The sequence below is a fragment of the Staurois parvus genome, unplaced genomic scaffold (genome assembly GCF_062004578.1).
Source record: "Staurois parvus isolate SC_StPar_1 unplaced genomic scaffold, SC_StPar_1.0 ptg001492l, whole genome shotgun sequence".
Lineage (NCBI taxonomy): Eukaryota > Metazoa > Chordata > Amphibia > Anura > Ranidae > Staurois > Staurois parvus.
In genome coordinates this window covers 86,088-99,534 of record NW_028319288.1, presented here as the reverse complement: position 1 = coordinate 99,534, position 13,447 = coordinate 86,088, and the positions used below count along the sequence as shown (strand labels likewise).

The 13,447-nt window shown below is 40.6% G+C and overlaps 1 non-coding gene across 1 annotated transcript; it reads right to left on the bottom strand.

Annotated features, from left to right (window-relative positions):
• Positions 1-209: 209 nt before the first annotated feature.
• LOC149435523 (U6 spliceosomal RNA) lies at positions 210-313 on the bottom strand. Its single transcript, XR_016308461.1, has one exon. It is a non-coding gene; the product is annotated as a U6 spliceosomal RNA (small nuclear RNA).
• Positions 314-13,447: the final 13,134 nt, after the last annotated feature.

Here is a 13,447-nt window from a genome sequence, read left to right as displayed (position 1 = left end):
GTTTAGGGTAAGCCCCCAAAAGCCCATGAAAGTTAAAGAAGAAACATAAATTTCAGGCATAAAGCATATAAGCATAAAGACGTAATGCATCCATATCTGCAAGACCATGGTAACAGTTGCTAACCTGTACCTTTGGGGGTATTGCATAGAGTAAAGAGAGTAAATTGCATAGAGTAAAGAGTAAAAACATAGTAGTAGTACTTTTTTATTTTTTTTTGGAACGCTCCACGAATTTGAGTGTCATTCTTGCACTGGGGCCATGCTAATCTCTGTATCATTCCAATTTTAGTATGTGTGCTGCCAAAACAGGCACCTGTAGTTCTTTTTTTAAACTGGGCAACAGCATTTGTCACCCTTCAATGCAAATTCTTTGTATCTTGTATCTTCAGCTGCATAGCACAATAAGTAATCAGACTCATGGCTGCAGCCAGAGGATACATGTTGCTAGTGACAGCATAAGATACATTCCTATTTTATAAAAGAGAATCATTATTGCTTCCAGGTCACATGAGACCTATTTTTCTCCCATTTCACTAAGCAGAAGACATTTGGGCCGTTCAAAATCCAAGGGAATATGAATGCACAACAAAAACCTAATGTCAGACAAAGTGAGAGACAGACAAGAATCCAATTATAGACGTACACATTTAAGAGAGGAGTTTATGCAAAGCAGACTTGTGTGTTCTATTGCTGCCTGTGAGATAAGACTTCACCAAGTCTCGGAATTCCAATTTCCTCCATTCTGCTGATCACAGATAAGAGTCACAAAAGGGGCACAGTCATTGCTCTCCGACTCGGTAACAGGATTTACAATATTTAGGGAGGAAAATGTCAGCCCTTTCGGTGGGTGGGTACAGTCTATTCATTATTCATGAGAAAGAATTGTCAGCATAGATGTATGAATGACAGATTTTTGTTAATTATTTTTTTAAGGCAATGCTCAGGCATTCATGGGTGCAGGAGCAAATTAGACATGACTGACAGCCAGTGCACCTTTAATCAATGCAGAATAATTTCAGAAAATTAAATATTTATGTATAGTTTGTAATAAACATTTTGATTTAAATGCTTTGAAATTTCTAGATGTAAAGTTTGAGCAAGTTGTTTCAAAAGTAAATATCAAAAGCTGACCTGAGGTGATAAAAGAAGGCACCAGAAGGTGTCTTCAAACATGAAGGAAAGAGCTCTATACTCTTCATTTCCCAGGATCTTGCAGTGAACACACTGAGCACCCTAGGCTCTGAGTCTCAATTGGCATTCTGGAAGATACATTCAGCCAGCTCTTGCTTTTTTTTTAGCTCAGTTAGTAAACTGTTAATGTCCAACCTTTTTATCCCAGAGAATCCCTTAAAATTATTTCCAGGCCTTCGTCCTTAATAAAACCAAATTTATTGGGGGCAGTGGGAAAAATGGGTCTTGCACTGGTAGTCAGTAGGAAGAATTCAACCATTATAGTGGTGGCCAGAATGCCACCTTTGCAGACAGCTAAACAGATCATTAGCATTATGCTGCTTGCCTTGCAAAGTGGCACTGGCTCTGAATTTCTGCAGACACCATCAAATGGAAGTTTGGTCAGCCTCACCCCAGGGATCCATCCTTTGGAGGAATCCTAGGATTCCACGGAACCCTTGTTGAGAATGGCTGATCTAGTGCTTTTGTTGTTCTGGCAGCATTGAGCAGTCTTTTAAATCTTCCTGTTTACTTGGAACTGTAAAGAGCAATGTAAGACAACAATGGCATCTTCCTGTACTTTGCCCAAAAGACTGGGGCAGCCTTACTGTACTTTCCACCTCAGTTCACTGCTAAAGCCCCATTTTTAGGAGGTCGTTGACGTGGGTCAGAATTGCCTGTTAAGCACTCTCTTTTGCTGGACATGTGAATCCATCCCAATTAATATAATGATCATACATTATTAGTACTTGTTCTTCACTGTTCACAGTTTTCTACATCTGTCAGTCACTGGGGTCACGTCCAGTTGCTGCACTGTACCAGTATCAAAGTTCAAACAAAAGTTAATCCTGGTCATTAAATTGTGTGGATTAGGGTGCTCATAGACATGAGATGACAATCACTTGATCTGTCTGGATCAGAGAGCTGAGCTGTCATGTTTGCAGGCCAGCTTCCAGGTTTGGCATGCACATCTGACTACTTTGGTGAATCTGTGAGCAGCTAAAGAGCATTAAGGGACTTTGTCTTTAAAAAAAAAAAAAAAACCCTTCTGTAGGTAGGAGTGCAACATCTGGTGCAACTCTGCATAGAAACCAGTCAGCTTCCAGGTTTTATTGTCAAAGCTTAATTGAACAAACTGAAGTTAGAAGCTGATTGGCTACCATGCACAGCTGCAACAGATTCTGAGTGCTCCAGTTTTAGTAAATCTCCCCTTTAAGAGCAAAATCTGTCTTATTTTTTAAAATCTCTAAAAATTGATAGAAAACATATTAATGTCCCACAGCTCAAAATGAGTTTTCTCATCTATATAGAATGATGTATTACACACACACACACACACACACACCTGTTGAAATATCTCTTAAAACGTAGAGAATGGCCCGAGATTTTGGACAGATAGAGGAAGACGTGGTCATAAGTGTTTCAGGTTTCCCTTCCATTTTAATATCAGCCTTCCAGAGGTTGGCTCAGCTATATATTATATACAGGACATATGGGACCTTCCCGTTCCTCCACAGGCCAGGCCTCCATGATAGCCCAGACACACTCGTTGTAACCAAGCTTCATGAGCTCTTGTTCATCTTCTTTGGAGATGTCCCAATCTGGTCCAATAACAGGAATGCCGTTATCCAACATATTATCACAGAAATTCAGTCGTATCTGACGTTGGGGTTCAGCGGAGCATTGTTCCCTGCAAGGAAATTGCCAGCACAAAAATGTACTTTACCACTCCCAACAACAGTCAGTAAGTGGGTATCTAGGGTTAATATGAATCTGAAACTACAAAACCTGCTTGTGTCTCTATGAGTAAGCCCTGTCAAAATGCCTTAGAAAGGAGGTCCCATGGGTGGAGACTGTCACAGCGATTGTCAGTTTCAATAGATCGGAACTTTTGTGATGTGATTTTGCTTTTTCCTAGAACACCTGACTTACCTGCATAGAAGTACCCCAAATAAATGCCAAAGAAAATGTGGTTAGAGTGGTTCTAAACACCATACCTGGTGCCAGCAAATGCATTTATTGGAACCATTACCCTGTCAATGTTTTCTGTATACAAAGGTGTTCAGCTTTACATTATTTACTACTGTATAAAAGCATATTGTGTTGCGGTTAAGCTTGATAACCTCTGTAATAGGGGTGTTATGTTCCATGTCTTAGTAAGCAGTTGTAATAGCTACCCTTAAGATGAAGTGTTGTTTTTGCACAAGGACAGTTGCAGTACACTCATCTGCTGTTTGGATTTATGTAGCATCATCACCATGACTAGTAAAAAAAGGATGTCATATTCTGTTAGTTTCTTTGTTTTTTTTTATTTTCTTGTCTATTTTTTTACTCGTGTGTTGAAAATACATTAATACATGAAAGAATGATTAAAGAAAAGCCTAAATATACAAAATATACAATCTGCGGAAATTAAATGAAGCTATTACAACTGTTTTCTGTTTTCTGTCTACTAACCTAAATCATACAAGCATTATGTGCCAGTGTCAGTAACATTGTCAACACAGTTGACACATTCAGGTAGTTCTTACTACTGCTACCTGTCACCAGTTCTCAGATTAGGAAAATGGTGGTAATTAAAAACAGCTCTGAGCTGGTATACAGACCATGTCTGCGCTGGGAAACTGTTATGTGTGTGACAATTTCCAGCACAGGGCTCTATCCCTGGCCCCATTCAGCTGTTGGTCAGGAGATTTCCTGTCCAAAAGCTAAATGTAAACAAGGGGGGTGGGGATAGTGGTAACATCATTACCCAAAGATGGCAGTGCTCATATTTGGGTAATTACTTGTCACTGGGTGGGCAGAACCTGATGAAGAACTGAGAGGCTAGTTCCCCATGAGCTCCCCTTTATTTTTAATTGACAGCACACAGAAGTGGGTGGATTTGAAAGCCACTGTTGGACAAAATAGTGGCTGTGGATGAGCCCACCACTGTGTGCTGGCAATAAACAGCAAGGTGGACCTAATGGAGAACTTGTCTTTCCATTCTCCATCAGGCTCTGCCCACCCCTACTACAAACTGGCAGGTACATGAATTGGGTGCAGATACCAACACTTTCAGTGCTGTGCCTCAACAGAATTCTAAAGAGTGTTTAAGACTCCCTTAATGAATTCCCCTGAATATCTTTATTGGTTTGATTATAAGGATAAAAAAACCCTAAGATTTTGTATTTTTGAAACAAAGTGATTCTAAGTCCTCATGCACACTGGACGTTTTTACAGCGGCTATTTTTGGCGTCTGCCGTTTTTTTTACAGACAGTAAACTCCCCAGCATGCTAAGTGTCCATGCAGGCTTTAATCAGCGTTTTTTGGCAGGGGTGTTTTTTTGCCTAGGAAAAAAAATCCAAGAACTGGTGGGTTTCTAGAGGAGTTTTTTAGCTGTAAAAATGCTATAACGCTGAAAACCAGAGTAAAACGTGGCAAAACACAGTAAAATGCAGCAAACTGGCATTTTTAGATTTTGTTTTAGCAAAACTTTTTTGTGTAAAAAAACGCTAAAAAATGCTAAAACCGCAAATGCAGAAAAACAAGTCAAAACACAGAAAACCGTGGCTAAATGTGAATGCAAAAACGCTAAAACCCGCTGAAAAACTTGCGTTTTTAATGTGACTTTACACAGCTAACGCTACCAGCGTTATTTAAACCCCCAGTGTTCATAGAGTCTAAAAGTTTTCATTAAAACAAACATGGTATATGGTATACTTATCTGCTCTGTGCAATGATTTTGCAAAGAGCAGCCCTGATGCTTTTCTGTTTGAGACCCCTGCCAGCGGTACTAGTGTTCCTCCCCCTTGCTGAGTGTCCCCAAAAGCAAGCCTCAGAATGATTCTGATTACTGGCTGTGGGTTACTGCTCATTGCCCCTTGCTTTACTGAATAAAGACAGCTAGTGTCTAGTCTCTGACTTTGTGCTGATGATTTGTATCCTAAAGGTTTTTCTTTAATATCTGCAAAACTGTTTGTCTGCCTGTATTGTTCCTGCAGCATCTGACATGACATACCGTACCCTGGACAATTCACCAAAATAAGGAACAGTTTTCAGCAATGAGTACAGATCTGCAGGATGCTGCTACCTTGCTGGCTTCTTGCCCTGCACTCTACAGAATGTTTATTTGAAGATATCATTGACTGGCTTTCAAAGAGCTCAAATAAGGGAGATTTATAACTTGGTGAAATTTAATCTTGTCTCTTTTTTTCTTTCTTAGGTAAAGCAATCCATAAATTTATGTGTGATCTCCGCCATGAAAGGTGAGTGAGACTATTCTGGGCAATGACATCCAAGCATCAAACGCATTGTAATATTGATGTTGCTGTTCGGTGGAGAGGAATTATAATATTTATTCATTGTGTGTATGTATGTATTCCAATTAAAATGTCTCTGCATCCTGTGCCAAGCCCACCCTGCTAACTGGATAGAAATGCAACAGTGCCATCTATAGGGGAAATGTGGAAGGTGTTAGCTTATCAGCCTTACCAGTTTTTAGAGGTGCAGTGCCGCTAGGGAGTCTGCATAATACAGGCATTGTGACATTTTATATCTCTATATTCATAAAGGACTGAATGTGAAATAACAGTATTGTTCTATCTGTTTTTATTCAGCGTTTATTCCAAAATAATAATTTAGCAGAAAAGTAATTAGTTCCCTTGTGTCTATTCATAATCCATTTCAGCATTAGCATAGAGCATGGCTAAACGAATGATTCTTAAATGTTTTTTTTTTCCTTTTTCTTTCCAGAATGACATTTTGTCTGGGTTAGTACAGTTCTGTATCTTAAAAACCAAATGTGATGTCTGCTATTCTTTGCTAGTCAATTCTCTGCTTCTGAATAAATGGTAGAACATTTCAGCATCACTGGCTGTGGACTGTGGAGATCACATACATCATAGTAAATATTGTTTAGTAGCCTTGACAATATGCTTCAGTTAGAAATGACAAAAAACCCTTGCAGTGAATTTAGGGAGCACATCCTTTTTTCACAGGCTTCAGTCTTTCGTCCAGGCCTAGTTGTGTGGCACTAGTCCACCATACTTTTTTTTGTCAGCAATCTGGTAAACCCTTTTGCTTACCTGTGTGTAATGCTGGAGAGGCATTCCCAAACTCACCCATTGAAGACTTCTATCTCTCACATGCAGAAAACCTGATGTATCCATATGATATTACAAAGAAGCTTCCTAGAGCTGCCAATCAAATGCAAACTTACCTTAGAGGTTTTAGGGCCTATACAAATCTTTGCGCTGTCGTAACGCACATTGCATGTGTTGCTGTTGCTGCTCTGATGTTCCATTAATTTTAAAAGGCACCCCAGTGCACTAAGGCAACTCCCAGTAGTGTGTTACAATTCAGTGGGCTGAATTAATGCAACACACCATAATGTGCTAAATAACACATGTTAACGCAATGCAAAAACATAAATGAGCTCTAAATCTAATAATCACACTGGCAAGTAGAGGGACTCATGAGGACTCAGGAAGTAAGCACTACCAAATATGAAATCTGCCTGCAATGCATTAAAGTAGTTTTAAAGAATTTATTTTTTTTCCCTTTAAAATAATAAGCACATCATACCTACCTACTCTGTGCAATGGTTTTGCACAGAGCAGCCCTGATCCTCTTCTTGAGCCCCCTGCCAGCGCTTCTGGCTCCTCCCCCTTGCCAAATGTCCCCAGAGCAAGCTGCTTGCTCTGGGGGCATGTGTGTGTACTCTCTCCCATGCTGGCTCTGTGTGTCACACAAAGCGTGGCTCAGTCCCGCCCCTTTTTCCCTCCTCACTGGCTGTGATGGACAGCAGCAGGAGCAAATGGCTTCTTCAATGCATAGAATACATGAAGGTAAAAAACCTTTGCCCTTTACAACCACTTTAAGTTAAGTTTTCTTATTTATTTTAGCACAATTATGATATTTACTGGATTGCATTAGTTTTTGCTTTGCTTCACTAATTTTCAGAATTTGCCTTTTAAAAAGGGAGCTCCAAGGATTTTGATTGGATGCACCAAAGTCATAACACTCTTGATGGTCAGCTGTTTAAATAAGCAAAATTATATTTTATTGTTTTGAATGTAAGCCATCTAAAGGTTCAGAAAGCATATAACACAAGGCAAGGACACAAAGGAAAGAAAATTCTGCTTTAATCTAAGCTGATAGGCCTAGATGCATTTACTTTCTCTGCAATGCCTAGGATGAAGGGGCTATGGGAGACAGGTATTAATCTGACTCACCATGCTATTTTATTCATGCAGTGCCTACTGTAAAAGTCCTGCTTCAAGTATTTTTTATTGAAACTTTTCTTGGATAATCTGCCAGCAGGAAATGACTCATAAGTAGAGCGCAGAAGCTAGAGTGCTGGAGAAGGAAACAAGTAAGAAACATTTAGGGATTGATTTATTAAAGACAAACAGACTGTTCACTTTCCAAGAATAGTTGCACTCTGACAGGGAATATCCCCAGATCTTTGTAAATGAGGTGAGAATACCCACTTTGCAAAGAATATCCATGTTTAAAAACAACAGCATTTTTACTTGCACATGATTGGATGATGCAATTTGGGAGTGTTTACTTCCTGAAGCCAGCAGTGCTTTACCTCATTTACTAAGGTCTGGTTCAGATTCCTTTGCAGACTGCAACTGTGCTTGGAAAGTGAACAGTCTGTTCGCTCTTAGTAAATTAACCCCACTGAATGGCATAGTGCTGCTCTTGAGGAACATTGAGGTGGATTATAGTTATACCTGTTCCTTTCCTACCACACACCTAGTCTTTGGTATAGTGGTAAATCAGTTTAGGTGTGTTAAATTTGTTGCCCCTTAATACCTTACCAGAAACATATCTGGGTGGAGCTAAAAATTACAATTATTCAAAAGAGGGGGAGGTGCAGCGCTATACAAAATAACAGACACTAATGAAGTTAAAAGTCAAACATATAACAAATAGTGACTGTGTGCTGATAAAATAAAGCCACTGGAGGGTGGCTATAAAGTGAAAGAAGTGCAAAATAAATAAATAAAAGAGTCCAATGAAGGGGTGCTCTTAAGATCCAGGATGATCCTCAGACGTCCAATGATTGGAACAGCCAGGTGATAAATAATGTAAGGATTGCGCACTCACCAGATACGCAATCTTTATGTGCATTTGTATATCAAATCACTGGACCTCTGGTGTCATCAGATTGGTCTGGTCAGATCTGGTCACATGGCTTTTGCTGCCTGGCACTCGGATAGATGCGGCTGCTCTGTAGATCTGGCTGGTTTTCACCAGAGCTCAAATAAACAGAGAAGGCCACATAGTGTAATATCCTTGAGGTATTTTATTTGGTATACAGGCACAGGATAGCAGAAACAATTCAATCAAAAAAAAAAATTTTTTACTGTCCCAGATGTAAACAAAGATGGCCGCCGGGGCACCTTGTGGCGCCGGCGTGGCGTCCAACCTACTGTAGCTTTACCTGACGCGTTTCGAGCAAAGGCTCGTACTCATAGGGGTGCAGCACTTCTTTCACTTTATAGCCACCATCCAGTGGCTTTATTTTATCAGCACACAGTCACTATTTGTTATATGTTTGACTTTTACCTTCATTAGTGTCTGTTATTTTGTATAGCGCTGCACCTCCCCCTCTTTTGAATATTTACGTTTCTGAAGGTTGTATATGGTGCCTTTTTTGCTTCTACCAGAAGTGAGAAGGGGCAATGTCATTTAACCACTTCAAGTCCAGACACTTACACCCCTTTTCAGTCCAGGCCAATTTCCAGCTTTCAGCACTATCACACTTTGAGTGACAATTACTCAGTCATGCAACACTGTACCCATATGAAATGTTTGAGACAAATAGAGCTTTCCTTTGGTGGTATTGGATCACCACTGGGTGGTATTAGATCACCACTTTTTATTTTTTTCTATGTAAATTAAAAAATACTGAAATTTTGAAAAAAACCTTTTTTGCGTAGTTTTTGTTATACAATTTTGCAAATAAATAAATTTTCAATCATAAATGTATTCTGCTACATTTTGGGAGTAAAAATAACCCAAAACATTGTATATTATTTAGTTTGTGGGAAAGCTATAGCATCGACAAACTATGGGATATATATTTGAAAATTCATCAGACCCTAAAATGCTGGATGCTAGTATGACGTATAGCAGTGATCAGGACGCTGGTATGGGGTGTGACAGTGATCAGGATGCTGGTATGGGGTGTGACAGTGATCAGGATGCTGGTATGGCACATGGGGTGATCAGGATGCTGGTATGGCACATGGGGTGATCAGGATGCTGGTATGGGGTGATTAGGATGCAAGTATGGGGTTCGGTGGTGATCAGGACACTGGTATGGCATATGGGGTGCTCAGGATGCTGGTATGGGGTATGGTGGGGATCAGGGAGCTGGTATGGTGTATGGCGGTGATCAGGGTGCTGGTATGGCGATGATCAGGGTGCTGGTATGGTGTTGTATGGAGGTGATCAGGGTGCTGGTGTGGCATATAACGGTGATCATGGCGCTGGTATGGAGTTTGACAGTGATCAGGATGCTGGTATGGCGGTGATCAGGACATTGGTATGGTGTATTGCGGTGTTATTGTGAGCAATGGGACAGGTGACAGGGACTAGCTGCATTTTTAATTATGACTACACTAGGACAGTGATCAGGGATGCTGAGGCAGTGATCAGGGACACTGGGGTGGATGGCACAGCAGTCTGTGACTGTACATGAAGCCTGACAGGCTGCTGTACACTCAGGCTGCAGCATCGGTTCTCTCTGCTCTCATAGAGAGAGCAGAGAGAACCGATCTTTACATTTTGACTTTCATTGTTTACTATGTGATTGGACACAGCAATCACATGGTAAACACCATGTGATCACCCAGACACAGTGGTAATGTGATCCGCTTTGCCCAGGCAACATACTGATCGCCGGGCACCCAGGTACGCGATGTGTGAGCTGCACAGGAGCCGCCGATGTGGGCTGATGTACAGCTTCCCGTCCAGCGTCTATATTATTATTATTATTATTATACAGGATTTATATAGCACCGAAAGTTTGCGCAGCGCTTTACAAATTGAAGGCAGACATTACAATTACAATACAATTTGGTACAAAAGGAATAGGAGGGCCCAGCTCATTAGAGCTTACAATCTAAGAGGGAGGGTCAAGTGATACAAAAGGTAATAGCTGTGGGGGATGAACTGATGGAGAAAGTAAAAACGTAGTGTATTAGTTAAAAATAGGATAGGCTTCTTTAAAGAGAAGGGATTCAGGGATCGTCTAAAGGTGGATAGGTTAGGAGATAGATTAGACAGATTGGGGTAGGGAGTTCCGTAGCATGGGAAAGGCTCAGTAGAAGTCCTGGAGCAAGCATGGGAGGAGGTGACACAGGAACTAGAGAGCAGGAGGTCTGTGGAGGACTGAAGAGAGCAATTTGGTTGATATTTTGAGACCAAGTTAGTGATGTAACTGGGGGCAGAGTTGTGGATGGCTTTGTAAGTTGTTGTTAGTATTTTGAATTTTATTCGTTGGGTGAGTGGAAGCCATTTGAGAGATTGGCAGAGAGGAGTACTAGACACTGAACAGTTGGTAAGGTGGATGAACATTCATGATGGACTTAAGTGGGGATAGCCTAAGTAAAGGTAATCCAAGGGAGAGGGAGTTGCAGTAGTCGAGACGAGAGATTACCAGGGAGTGAATTAGAAGTTTTGTGGTGTCATTGCTTAAAAAGTGGTGTATTCTGGAGATGTTGCAGAGGTTGAGGCAGCATGATTTGGACAGGGAAAGGATGTGGGCCTGAAAGGACAGTTCAGAATCCAGGGTTGTCCCTAGCACCTTGGCATGCGGGGACAGGTTGTTGGTTGTGCCATTGATCTTGACAGAGAAATCAGGGGGAAGAGGCAGGTGGGGGAGGAAATATTATGAACTCACTTTTGGATAGATTGAGTTTGAGGAAGTGGTTTGACATCCAATTTGATATGTCTGTTAATAAATCAGTGCTACGTGAGGAAATTGATGCGGTGAGCTGAGGGGCAGAGAGATAGATCTTTGTGTCAGAAATGGTAATGGAAACCTTGGAAGCTATCAGCTAAGCTAGGGAAGAGGTGTAGATCGAAAATAGGAGAGATCCAAGAATAGAATCCTGAGATACCCCGACAGTAAGAGAAATAGGAAAGGAGGAAGCAGAGCTGTAAGTGACACTGAAGGTGCGTCAAGACAGGTAAAATGCGAACCAACAGAGAATACAGTCACGGAGACAAAGAAAATACATTTTTTTGTGGAGGAGAAGGTGGTCAACTGTATTAGAGACAGCGGAGAGGTCCAAGGGTAAGAGACTGGGAGGATGGGAAGAAGTTAAACCCCCCTGTGCATGAGCAGTTGACTTCTGTACATTTGCCAGTCAAGTTGTGGCAAAAAAAAAATATAGGAGTTCTTCCTGGGTTCAAAATGCTGCATCTGTTAAAAAATAGACCTTTAGAAAGGTGTATGAGTGAATGAGCTGTGCATCTGTATAATTACATTTAAGTGGCTCTCTGATTAGCTTCACATAAAAAGTACATTAAAGTATAACTAAAGGCATTTTTTTTTGTTTTGAATAGAGTGGAGGGGGATTAGAACACCTGTCAGTTTTTACTGCTGTTTGTGCCCCCTTTAGGGAGATTCACCCTCTCTATTTGTTCTGTTTACCATTATCATTGAAAGTAAAAGAAAATCTTATCCCCTGAAAAGTAACACAAGAGAAATCTTCCAATGGGGACACTAGTTCTGGTGACCTGCGGGTCCCCTAGGGATTCCCTTCAGTTGCCAGGATTTCCTGTTACTTCCTGTTTGGCTATGTTATAACCTTCCTTACTCTATCCAAAATGAAAAAAAAGTTTTGCCTACAGTTCTACTTTAAAAGAGAACATTTTAATAAATTTGGTGTGTTAAACTTATTACTAATTTTTCACAAAAATGTGTTTTAAAAAACTTACCTCATAATGCCAATGCTACTTAAACAGTAAAACCAGATCTACATTTCTGTTTTGCAGTAATGTGTGCACTACTGTTCACAGCAATGCACATAAGATGCGTTGGGATGCTCTTCATTTTGAATAGCACCCTATTGCACCTGCGTTGTAGCATACCACAATACATGATAGATATCTACATCAAAGGTTTATTTTGATGGTAAGGAAGTAGTGTGTTACCACAATTAAGTGCCCAGGACTGCTATTCTGCTATCTGAAATAACTTGCATGCTATTTGCTTTGGATCCTTTATCACACTGAATGCATGTATGCTTGATTGCATGGAATGTGCTTCAGCTCACATCAAGAGACTTATGTTTGTACCAAAAGTGCTATGCCTAATTTGTTTGCAATACTGCTCATAGAGTGTTTGTGACATTTTAACATGACTATATGGACTGAGCTTCAGTTATTATTAACCACTTGCCCTCCAGAGGATTTACCCCCCCCCCCCTTCCTGACCAGGCCATTTTTTGCGATATGGCATTGCGTTACTTTAACTGACAATTGCGCGGTCATGCAACACTGCACTCAAATGAAATTTATGTCCTTTTTTTCCCACAAATAGCCCTTTCTTTCGGTGGTATTTTATAACCTTTTTTAACTTGTGCGCTATAAAAAAAGACCGCCAATTTTTGCTATAAAACATATCCAGTAAAAAAATTTAAAAAATCAAATTTCATTTTAAATTTTGGCCAAAATGTATTCTTCTACATGTCTGCTAAAAAAAATCCCAATACGTATAAATTAATCGGTTTATGTAAAAGTTATAGCGTCTACAAATGGCAGTATATATACTGGAATTTTTTTTTATATATATATATACTAGTAATGGCGGCGATCAGTGACTTAGAGCAGGACTGCAGCGGGCATTCTGACACTGGGCGGAACTGACTGTCACTGACATCCCCAGTGACACCAATACAGTGATCAGTGCTAATAAAAAGCACTGACACTGTACTAATGACACTGGGCAGGAAGGGGTTAACACCTGGGGCGAATAAGGGTTAACTCTGTGCAGGAGCTGACAGGGGAGAAATCTGTATTGTTTACATACAGGTCTCTCCCCCGTCCGTGATACTCGGTGATCGCCGAGTGCCAGCGGAGAATCACTGGCCGGGACCCAGTGATTGACAGCCGAGGCTGCCAATGGCACCGCACGTGCACCCCCTACCCAAAAGTGTAAAATCTGCAATATATATGTGATTTTGCACAGCCCTGCTGTCCTGTAGCAGTATTTCTGTGGTTAATTACATGAATTTGGCTTCAGCCTTTATCAGGATTTTGATAGTTTGA